Genomic DNA, 12,599 nt, shown 5'->3' with positions numbered 1-12,599 from the left:
TTCTGGGCCAAGTTGGGACATTCGATTACCCCTTGTCCTGATGGCCATCAGATCTACCCCTTCTTCTGCAACAAAAATGTCTCATTTGAGTTTATGACTGGACGAAGGATGGTGCTACCCCGGCATCTGCTCTACAGAACCCAAAAGCAGAACTTGATAAATGTCTCCATAACTCATGAGTATGTTGAGAATCTGAAAAAACACCTTCAACATGCTTTTGCGTATGCTCAGCGGAATCTAGAAAGATCCACTATAACCTTAAGACAACTAAACAGGAATATCAAGTAGGAGACCGGGTCTACTTGTACAATTTCCGAAGGAACCAAGCTAAAGAGCGCAAATTCCTCCCAAGTTGGTGGGGTCCTTTTGAAACTGTGGACAGAATCGCACCAGTTGCCTACAGAATCCGCATCCCCAGGGGCAGTTTGACAGAGGGGGAAGACAAGTGGGTCCACATAAACCAGCTAAAGAGTTGCCACCACAGGCATAATCTGCGGCAGATGGGAGAGTTTACCGGAAACCCAGAGGAGGAGAATCCGGACCTCTAGAAAATTATTAAATATTCATTGATTATACCTGAGAAAATGGGCAAATTATTACTGAATATAGGCAGGGGATATTGCCAATTGTTAGGGAATGCAAGTGTCGTTCCCACTGCTGTGATCCCCCGAAGATGTGTGGGTACAGTAGTGGGAAAATGTTCATAACCGTGTTATGTTCTGCTTTCTAGTATTGGCACTAAATCCCAAGAATCACCAAGGAGGATCACTTGGGGACCAGGAGGAAAAACCCAAGGAATCTGGAGTATCGTCCCATCACAACCCGAACTGGCGAGGAGAGCGGGTCTCCTCAATCGCTGACGGGAGAAGCAACTGAATTTCTCCACATGGACAGAAAACAACATCCCACTCGCCCGACTCCCCCTTGACTGGAAGCCAAAACGAAGTTGGGAGGACGAATTTGTGGGATATATTGACCCACTCTGCTATACTATGCAGCCTCACTCTGCTCTCTATGGTGGGAGAAACAGTTAAATGGCGGCAAAACCCTTGTGCGCGCCAAAACCTCCAAAACCGCATTTTTCAACATACAAAAAGATGGCTGCACAACCTGCCACCCATGGTGCATGTGGGGTGGAACAGAGCACACACTGCAGAAAAAGTGCCAGTGGGCTCCATAACAAGTAAACATAGAGCGCAGAGGGAGAAGCAGCACTTTGCAAGTGGAACTCCAAAATGTGTCTGTAAATGACATTTCCTTTGCTGCTGAAACTACAAAATGCCTGTACATAACAATTTCCAATACTCAAAATCTTGCTTGACGCTAAAATTCATTTAATCTAATGAAGCAGTGTGAATTTATAAGGTCCTGAATTGTTAAGAACAAAACACCTTCTCAGCAAAACTGGATTGCCTGTGAATGACAACTCCTGTCAAACAAAGCTTTGCGCAGCCACACTGGGCTATTTGTGAGTGACAGCCCTTGTCAAATGGGCTCTCCTGATTAAACTTTAAGGTTGTCTAAACTAAAGGTCTGCCGGATTAGCAAATATAAAAGGACTGTTGCTGAAAGGAACACGGATCTCATTTGTTTTGATCCCACAGGTTTAAATCATGAATGTGAATTATATATGTTATTTGATGCAACAAGTTTGTTTTATGCTGGATTTCAGGTCAAGAAATTAAGAATTAACCTAGGCTGGCTGGGCCTGCAAGGGGTTGAAAAACAGGTTTGCACCCAAGGGGAGGGCATTGCTCTCAGCAGATGCTCACTGACACATGATAATTGTGGGTATGCCAGACTTGTGTCTGCTGCCAGGACTGAACAATGGCAGATTCTCCAGGTCAGGAAATGGATGTGTGAAGAGGTCATAAAATAGGCTTGCAGAAGGAAATCCTAAAGGTGGGGGCTGATCCTTGCCTCCAGATACAGACAAAAGACTGACCATTTGCTGCTAAAGAATATTTAATTAACATTTTTTGGAGATGTATAACTCACTATCAGAAGTGGTGAAAAATATAAAACGGGCAGATTTGTTAAACAAATTTTTGGCCCTACATTTGAAAAGTTGGTGGAACTGTGTAACATATTCTGAACAGGAATGGCAATATATATGGTTTTATGGGAACTGTATTTATGCTAGAATTGTTCAACTTTGCACACACATTCCTATGGTAAACGCGCATATTTGTGGAAATTTGGATACATTTTGGAAAATGTTTTCATGGCGAAATGGACAAAATGCTGCAGAAAGGCGCAACAAGGTATCACAGCTGTGGGATTTTGATGAACAGATACTCCATAACATATGTAATCCTTGTATGTGATTTTTGTAGGGGTTACAAATGTATAATTATGTATTTAGGACATAATTGGATTTTGATTCTAGTGGCTAGGGGAGGTTTCTAAGTATTGTAAAAATCAAACCATAAACCTGACATCATCTGTCACCCGGATGCAAGGCGGAGATGAGGCTCTGATCTAATCCCATTTCACAGGGGCAATTCTTGTTAAGCCGGCCCATACACCCATTTGGTGATGTCAGTTGACAGGATAACTAGGGACATCTGACAACATATAGAACACACGCTCTCTCTTCTGATTCCAGCAAAGCATTTTGATCCAGCATTCAACATCCAGCCTTCAAAATCCTTCTAGATCCAGATGCTAACCACCAGGCCAAGCAGTAAGTGAACCATTTTCAGCTAGGCCTCAATCCTCAACTAATCTTCACAACTCAGTGAAGCGCTGTGGTGGGGGAGAAGCATCTTGAAACTATCTGGCTTGCTACCATAAATGCTTGCCTGCTGAAATTGCCATCCCGCTGATCTGAAATATCCAGAAACAAGAAGGTCAGATCCTGTGCAGTTCTGGTGACCGGCCCAACTGATGTTCTGTCCTTCCCTGATAGACACGATCCAATTGACCAGAACTTTGACGGTCCAAAAAGCTTCAATTCCACTGGATTGTGAGTATTAACAGGATGCTAGAGAGCGATTTTATACCTTGCCTTATCTTGATCCACCCGAATCTCTGAACTATCCTTACCTTCATAACCAGTAACAGTGTCAAAATCTTTAGTGCTATCCTATCCTGTCTATTTGCTAAAGCATCATTTTTATAGTCATTTTTATTTGTGTAACTCTTATCCATAAATCCCACTTCGAGTCCTTGTACTGGGGAAGGCGCTGGGGATCATTAACTGAAGTAATGAATCAGACTCAGAGCTTATTTCGTCCCAACCTGGTTGTCTAGTTTGAATGCTCTAGTTTTGAGTAAACGCATAATCCATATTTTCTGGATTTAAACTGAAGTCCTTGTCCAAATTTGCGTCTTTATTTTCAAAAAACACCTCTCACTAAAACCTATATATCTCCCTCAGTTTTAAAGATATAAACAAAATTTCAACTCCCACTGATATCTAACATCCTTAGCTATCCCCACAAATAAAAATCATGGAACAGTGTATTTGATCCGTTTTTCTTCAATATCGCATAGTAAAAGTTTTCCGCAAATTTGCAATTACAGCCAAAGTACACGTGTATTGTGCCCATTTCAAAGTGCTTGTTCCATCCCATCCTGATCTGAAGTATATCTTGTGGTTCATATTATAGGCCATGCATGTTATGACCTGATTAGTGTTGCTTACTTTAGAATTTGTCTCCATTTTAGTATTTTGACCATTTTGCAGTATTTCAAAAAGCCATTTTTACCTGTCATTTCAAAGTGTCATTTGCCCAAATAAGGTTTTCTCTCTTGTGTGGGAGGGAGGATTGCCTATAACTCTAGACATTTTCTTTCATTCCTGAAAACCTGCTGATTACTCACATTGGTGTAAGATTGCTCATTTGTATGTAAACAAAACTTTGCAGGGGGAACATTAACCTAGACGTTATCTGTGTGCAAAACAAGACTGTTATTTTTCCCTGTGTTTTCTATTTGCCTCCTTATAAGTGAATTCAATTGCTTGACTTATATTTCTGAATTGTATTGTCACCCTTTGGGTGATTGCTGCCCCATATACATATCTATAGTAAACCTATGTGTGATTTGAACATTAAAATAAATAAATAAATATTTACCTTTGCAAACTAGCCTGATGCCTGGTTCAGTGTGACCTGGGCAGTATTTTGAGAAGGGTGTGATATGAGTGGTATATCATTCAGAATATTGAACTTATAGACAAAAATAAATAAGGGTTTCATTTGCGCACTACATGCTAGGTGATACTTAGGTGTGATCATGATTGAAATCCCTTACAGCATGCATAGTTTCTTCTTTTTGGTTTTTTGTGTGCTAATGCATCAATGCATGCCATCGCCCACTTGTGCCTGCTAGCGAAATGTAAGAACAAATGCTGCAATCGGAAAAAAGAGCTTCGGTCACGACCTTACTTAGCAGACTGCAACATCCATTTCTATAGAGAGGTTTTTCAGAGCATCAGGTACATTTTGTTCCTCATCCCTGCATTAGGAAAAGGGTGTCACATTGGAATCACCAGTGTTGCGGAGCGGTGTATGTGTTTGCTATGAAATGGAGTAAAACTCCTTGACTACGAAACCGAACTTTGTAATCCATTTCCAAATGTCCACTCACAATAACAGAACTGGTAAAGGGGAGAAAGGTAATGGGAGGGGTGGCAAGTGGTAGTCACATAGCGTTATGGGGGGTGGGAGCACCAATAAAAACATGGTGATGGTGTTATAAAATCAAATACAATTCCCAAATGTTAAACTCTACAGTTACCTGATTATATGTAGAAATCCATTTGATCTACTTCAGTTTGAAACCTCTATATTTCATTGCAGTGAATTTTCCAGGAATCAGTTGACCCCACGTTGGCGAACCTTGATTTCCTGTTCCTGTACTTACGACTCTTCTTGAGTCTGGTATACAGAGCTGATCACATTGGTTGCTTTGTAGACCAGGTAAAGGCAGCTTCATAGAAGCAACCCGGTCATAGTCTGAAAAAAGTAAAAGCGGTCAACAAAATGATTGTCAAAACGTAACCCACATCAGAATCTGTGCATGCATCTAAATCTGTCACCACCCAACTGGTGCAGTGCCGCTCGAACTGCAGGTACATTCATCAGGATTGCACTCAACCCTTGAGGGCTCTAGGTTTTTTCATAGACTATTGTTTATAGTATTTTTTTGGTCGAATATATTTGGTTGACCTGAATTTGACTAGCTTTTATTTATTGGCCGCTCCCACACCCCTAAACTCTACCCTCCTGCCCCCTGCCTCACATTCCTACTCTTATACATAAGCATAATACATGGCCTGTGGCAGCGGCCCTGTAGTTATGGTTATGTTGCTCAACTCATGGAAAGAGCACTTTTTGTGCGGCTTATGACATTGGTGCCTTTTGACGAATCCTCCCCAAACTTTGCAAGAACAGTATATGTCCTCCACGGAATGATTCTACAAAGGTTGGTGCAGTTTTATCCAGGGGGGACAAAGTTGTAGGGGGGGTCCCAACATTTTTACAATCCTCATAGATGCAATAGAAAAATAAATTGCTCGCGCCTACAGCCCAAAACGATGTGTGGATTTTCAGCAAACATTTGCGAGGAGAGGTGGGTTGGCTCCTAAAGTGTGCTTTTGCATATATGGTGTAAATCTGTCCAGTAGTTTTTTCAAAAACATGGCGAAAAGTAGGTCAAACTAAATTAGTGATATCTGGGTGCAGTCCTTAGACACTTTTCTGTATTCAGAGTCTGCAAACAGCGCTGGGCCAATCAGGGGGTGGCTTGGTGTCCGCCTACATCAAAGATGCATGCTGATTGGATGTTCAAAATCATTAGGTGCATCATTATTTTTGAAACTGACGCCATATTGGATCTGCAGAGAGCCACTGTTGTACCCGGGCAGCAATGTGAGCAAATAGTCTGGAAATTGCATTTGGAGTTATTGTTTGGCTGAAAGAGGGCCTGGAAAGTGTGGGGGAGTAGCAAAAATGTAATAGTGAGTTGTTTTTATAAGTGATAAAAAGCGGTGCAGGTGTTGCTGAGTCTGTGGCCATTTTTACTGTCCGCTGATGTCATTGGGACTGGGGGGGGGTTCTGGGCGAGTCATGTTATTTGAAGGTCTATTGCATGTACTAGTTATATAGTTTAATTCTATTGTGGTGATTGTGACCAGTGGCCAGATTCCTGGGGGTATGTCTGTTGGCTGTGTCCCCAAGAATCTGGCTACTGGCCACACACATAATTGTAATATGTGTTTAGTAATTATAGCTACTGTAGGGGGAGTACACAGTATTTGTAATATGCTGGAATGATATAATTGAAGAAAATACAGTTTTTATGATTGTCATACAATTGAGGATAGTGTTTATGGAATAAGTATTTGTTTTTTGTAAAGATATAAAATAGGATAGCGCTTGGTATGGTAAATTTGTTGGATAAGTGCTGTGTTTGTGGTGCAGTATTTTTAAAGAAAAGGGAAACTGTGGCCTTGTGGTAATGCAATAGCAGATTGTAGTTGGAGCGTTGCTTGGTGTCTTATAGTCGTGGTTGGAAAAGAACAGTTCTTTATATGTGAGGAGAATTGTTGTATGTATATACTTTGTCAGTATACACATATGTGCCAGCAGGTGGAGAATGGTGCCACTATAAGGAATGTAATGAGAAAGGTTGGAAAGAACACCATTTATATGCAAAGGAATAATGGAAAATGCTGTGCATTTAAAAAAGTGTATTTTTGGAGCATTTTGTTGAAAGTTAATGGTGTTTTTTTAAAAACAATTGTAGGAGAGGTCAGGAACTAATATGGTGGCCGGAGAGGTTGACGAAGATAATGTAGAGGAAGACAGTCTTCTAGTTCCTGAGAAAGGATCAGCCTTTCTCAGAGCACCAGGGTGGTTTCAGTGGGTGTGGAAGCACATGGAGGTGGTACCAAAAGAGTACTGCCCATATTGTCCTTGACAGTATGATTCCACACTCAATGCATTCGACATGTGTAGCCCGAGCCTTTGGTACCCCTCGTACCATCTTAAAGAACTGCCACACATATGATTCTCTCTGGGTGCTGGAGGTAGGCACTTCCTCTGTCTCATCTTCCTGCTCCTCTTGATCTTCCTCTGCATCATTTCCCCTGTCCAGACCCACCAGTTGTTGGTGATGGTGATGTTGGTGGTGGGGGGCCCCTGCGTAGGAGGCATGGCCATGGTTGATGCCATGTTTGAAGTTAAATAACACGTGTGCCAATTCTCTTCCAAGCAGGTGCTCTCTCGGGATTGCATATGGAAAATCAGTAATAATGGGTCAAGGAGCTGTGGAAGGGTAAGCTTTCAGGTTAAAGCTTCCTAGATTGGCTAAAAATGGATTTTCAAGCACAGACTTGTTTGCGGACACGTCATTGTGTCGCACGTGCACCCGCAGTCACATGAAGATGTACAGGAAGTCCACGATGATGTCAGATGTTCATGAACCTTGGCGAACAAAAAATGGTGTAAGAAGTTGTAGAAAGTTGATAGAAGTGTTAAGAATACTGTTAGAAGGTGGGCAATTGCACAGTTTTCACTTGAAACTTCTTAGATTGACCGAAAATGCTGCTATTTTGAGGGTGTGTATGATATTGGGATGTTGGAGCAAATTAGGGTGTGCTGGTTAAAACCTATGAAATTCTCTGAAAAAAATGTTGTTAAAGGGACATTATGGTTGAGTTGCACTAATAAAAACCTATGAAAGTCAGTGCAAAAACGTTGTTAAAGGGACGCTATGGTTACAAGTGAAACCGAAACCCTCCAGAAATTTGCCAGTTATAGTAAGCTAAGCAACCATAACTCGGGTCAGCACCATGCACTGCTAAGACTAACACCCAGGACATCATTTTGATGCTGGGTCCCTACAAGGGGTTGGGTTTACAATGTTGGTAACAAGATGTAAGGGGTGATTGGGAGGCCTATCATGAACAATTTAATGTATTAAAAAATGTACTCATCTAAATAAAACATTATTAGTATTATTATTATTATTATTTAATTCTTGTAACGCGCCACATGCTCATGGGCCTCAGGGTATTAGAGTGTTGTTGTTAATACAGGAGCTTAATCATACATACACATAGGCAATGGATGCAGCATGCACCAAAGAAGTACAATATTTTTAATCTGGTAATTTTGGCTTGCAAAATAATGAATGCTACCCTATGTCAGTTTTGAGTAATGTTAAACATGGAATAAATAGCTAACAATTCAAGACTTATTACATACTTGTATAAGTACAAACAATACCTATGAAGACCTACAATGCATTACAATCAGAGGCACATAACGACAAACTAAAGTAAGGAAGAAAGAAATAATATCAACATGATAACATTAAAGTTCATCATCATGTATACAAATGAATTGTGTGTTTGAGGTCTGCTTATTGCCTTGTATATGTTATGTTATGTTATGTTATGTTATGTTATGTTATGTTATGTTATGTTATTGCAATTTATAAAGCGCACGGTCACCCGAGGGCATCAAGGCACTAGAGAGGAAGACTGCTCAGTGAGAGAGAAGATTGGAGGAGACATCAGGAGCTAGAATAGATTAGTTTTCAGAGCTCTTCTAAAGCACAGATGGTTAGAAATGGCCTTAAGTAACGGGGGGAGAGTGTTCCAAAGTTTGGCTGCGGCAATAGAAAAAGCTCTGCCGCCAAGCCTTTCCCGATTAAATCTAGGAACGATGAATAAATTAGAGGAAGCAGAACGGAGATCCCAATTCGGAGAGTATCGAGAAAATTTAGACTGCAGGAATGCAGCTCCATGACCGTGGATTGCCCGATGGACGATGCACAGTAATTTAAAGTGAATTCGCTGAGACAACGGAAGCCAGTGAAGTTGGCGAAGCACTGGTGAAATGTGAGCACCATAGGGAGAGCCGGTGACTAGCCTAGCTGCAAGGTTCTGCATACACTGGAGTCGATGAATAAGGCCGATGGGTTGCGACAGATACAGCGAATTGCAATAATCTAGCCGTGTAATGACTAGCGCAGCCACCACAGGAGGGCGGAGAGCTTCCGGGATCATAGGCATGACCCTCTTAAGGACCCTGATCTGATGGTTAGCAGACTGGCAAACGGCTGTAACCTGATTGGACATGGACAAAGAGGCAGAGAGAATAACCCCTAGGTTCTTCACACCGTTTAGGGAGTGGGCGGTCGCAGTGAATAATAAGGTAAGTGGGGGGGATAGCTTGGACTACAGTAGGTGCCAAGCTCGTGCACCATGAGCTGAGAACAAACCGCAAGGAACGTTTGTTAACAACATACGAGAAGGTTAACGTCTAGATGTATAGCACCTTTTGAATTATAAAATGTCACTGGTAGTGAACAAAAGCAAATGTCACAAATATGTGATGTCATCAGTGATGCCATCAATGACATTTGTGATGACATTTTTGCTGTCCTGGGTATTAGTCTTCGGAGTGCACAGTGGTGGCGAGAGTTATGGTTGCTTAGCTTACCATAACTGGTGAATTTCTGGGGGTTTTTGGTTTTACTTGTAACCATAAAGTCCCTTTAACAATGTTGTTCCACTGAATATTTGTATGTATGCATTTTTATATGGTTAAATCAACCAAATACAGTCGACCATAAAGAAGACTATCAAAACGTAGTCCATCAAACAATGGTAAATAGTATCCACAGAGGGATGCACTCATACTCCAGACAAGCACAGACTGGCCTATAGGGCAATGCCAAAACAAGAAATGCAAAGTGCTAGTATGGGCCAGTTTTTCTGGTCAAAGTGGGCCATTATATTGATCAATGTGGGCCAGCGTGATGAGTTTCTTCACTATATGGCTACTAGTTGTGACCATTGTTGCTGAATGAATACTCTTTAAATTGTATAATTTGCATCAGATATTATCAGAAAATTCCCCCTTGGCTACTATCCAAACAATCTGTCACAAAAGGAATACATTGCCATTTGCAACTGTGGGCCACTTTTTCATTGATGCCCAAGTCAATTGTATGCCCCAGTCCGATCCTGACTCCGGAAGATAAAACACATCCATGGCGTGAATGCACAAAGCAACAACAAAAAGTGCGAACAATGCTTCATTGTCCAGCAGCTGGGGTTGCAACTCGATTTCAGCAAATCACTTCACGTGGCATCAGGGAGGTTGTATTTGACCCATGGGGGTTCGAAAAGATTATTGAGTCATTGATCAGTTGAAACATCGTCCATTTCCCTATAGGACATTTTTCTTTTGCTCATACCTGTGAGAGCATGTGGAACGTGTCCCTCAGTGAGATGTGATGCAGAACCTCAGTGCGATGGGTCCCTGTGAATCAAGAACCTTCCCCTCAAAGCTCAAAGAGCACAGCCTTCCAGAGAGTTCTGTGAATTCAGGGTTGAGGCACATATGCCAGAAACCAAAGAACAAAGAGGAAATGTTTGTACACAATATAATATATATTTGCAACCAACCTTAGCTACCCGAACATCATGAAGCAAAATGAAATACAACATATCACACAGTTGGGTTTTCTGGCTACTCAAGACACCGAACACCACATCCAAGAGCCTACTGGCTCTTGGGTGAACTTACCTCTAGTGAGCAGCAATAAGAAAGAGGGAGAGACAGACAGAAAGAGGGTGGGGGAGAGAGGGATGGGGGAGAGAAAAACTGACCCTTTCACCTTTTCAAGACAAGATGTACCCCTTAACTAACTACCATACACTTGGTAGCGCACTTCCCCTATGGGAGTCACCAGGACAGCAGGACAACTATTGATGGTGTTCTACAGGGCTAAGTAAGGGGGTGAGAGTCAAGCCACAGAACAGCCACCTCCCTTCGGCAGGGTCTGTTTGGCCATCTAGCTTGCCCTCATGATAGATCACCAGCCCAAGAGACCGAGTAGGATGAAAGATCTTTTGATTTATGCTTCTGACCTGGAATCCTTTTAGAGAAAGCAAAATAACCCAATGTGCTTGTACTGCCAAAATGGTGGCATATGCTACAATAGTCTACTTCTTTCTTCAGTCTTTCAGTCGGAATGCAGGGGATAGTATAGATAAATTAACCACCACCCTTGCCATGTAAAGGTCTGGTGGCACAGTGAAAACATGTAAGATTCTGCCACTACAGATTTGCCTTGACAAGGAAGATGCCATCCTATATGAGACAGCAGGAGGCATCTCATATGGTGTGATTCAGTATTGACCAAGCAAAACACTGCGCAGCATCCAAGCATAGACCACAAGAAGGAAGTGATGGCTCTTCATTTACATAGCGAGTGGTGTTTGTAACCAATCGTTTGTAGATGGTGAGGGGGGAAGACTTGTTAATCCAAGATGGAGGAGATGGGGTAGGATGTCTTGGGGGGAGACAGGAAAGGGTGAAGTCTTGAAGAGTAAGAAGCTACATGTCTATGTGTACGTTCGTTCGTGCATGCATGGATGTGTGTGCGCGTATGTGCCGTCAGGTGGAAGTCTACGGCTCAAGACCAACCTTTCGAGCTTGTATTTGCCTGAGCAAGAGCTTGTAGAATAGGTTACTAGAAGCCTTTCTTCTCACTCAATGGAGAGGTCCTGCACAAGGTAACCAACCAGGTGTCATTCTTACTTCTGGTAGGCCCCTGGACCAGCCTGTATTTTCCGAATTTTGGTTAGGAACTCTGTTATGCCGCAGAAAGCACTAAACGTCAGAAATAAGAACTAAGTTATGAAAAATGTGAACATGCCTTTGCAGTTGCCAGATGGGCTTCATTACGCCTTATGTTATCACTTTCAGGATTGCTGCCATTCTATTTCTGAGCTGTTATCTACGCCTTGGCTTTTGTAACCGTGTGGAACATATGGCTTAATTAAATAGTCTTGTTGCAGTCTTTGATTTTTCAACTGGGATAAAAAGTTGGCTGCAATACTGATGCTTTTGCTCCGATACCACCATGGGTATGAAAGCGATGCATGCACTGTGCAATCTGAGTAGGTTTGTGAAGTAATGCGCCAGCATTTTGCGAGGCACAGGCACATGAAACCGTTCATAACTTTGTAGCCCCCCCACCCCAGCCAGGGTTGGATTGGGCATCGAATTGGAGTGTCAAATACCAGACTAGTCTGCAGCATCATAGTGTTCAAGGACAGCCCACTATGGGTTTAGGGATGCCACACTGTGTGTGATAACCACCCTTTTCCCTTCCCCATCAAGATAGGAGCCCCTTCAACAGAGAAAAAAAAAAGTACAATGCAGCCACAGCCTTCTTAGCAAAACGAAAGGAGCCATGACTCTCTCCGCAACACCTCCCTCTTAAAGTCTTCCACAGATGGCTGCTACTAGCCGCCCACATCTACACAGATCACGTTCACTTGCAAATTAGATATCTCACTGAGTTAGGTGCCTGCTGCTAAGCCCTTTGTTCACACCGCAGGTGAAGGACCAACTCAGTTCTTTCATCTTTCAGAGGTTAATTAAATTGTGCACTATTAAAATGGCTTATACTAACACCGGTGCTGTGAAAGAGGGTAGCAACACTATGCCAAAACTATGCTGTACGATTTCATTTTGTTTCTGTGGTAGTGCTTATGAGTATGGAGAGCATTCGGAAGGAACTATTTTGAGAGTTTTGGATTTGGGTTGCAGTCTCATACGGCC

Source organism: Ambystoma mexicanum, chromosome 3p (assembly GCF_040938575.1).
Source record: "Ambystoma mexicanum isolate Mex_15411 chromosome 3p, UKY_AmexF1_1, whole genome shotgun sequence".
Taxonomy (NCBI): Eukaryota; Metazoa; Chordata; class Amphibia; order Caudata; family Ambystomatidae; genus Ambystoma; species Ambystoma mexicanum.
The sequence above is the reverse complement of the archived record's forward strand: the minus strand, read 5'-3'. Positions refer to the sequence as shown.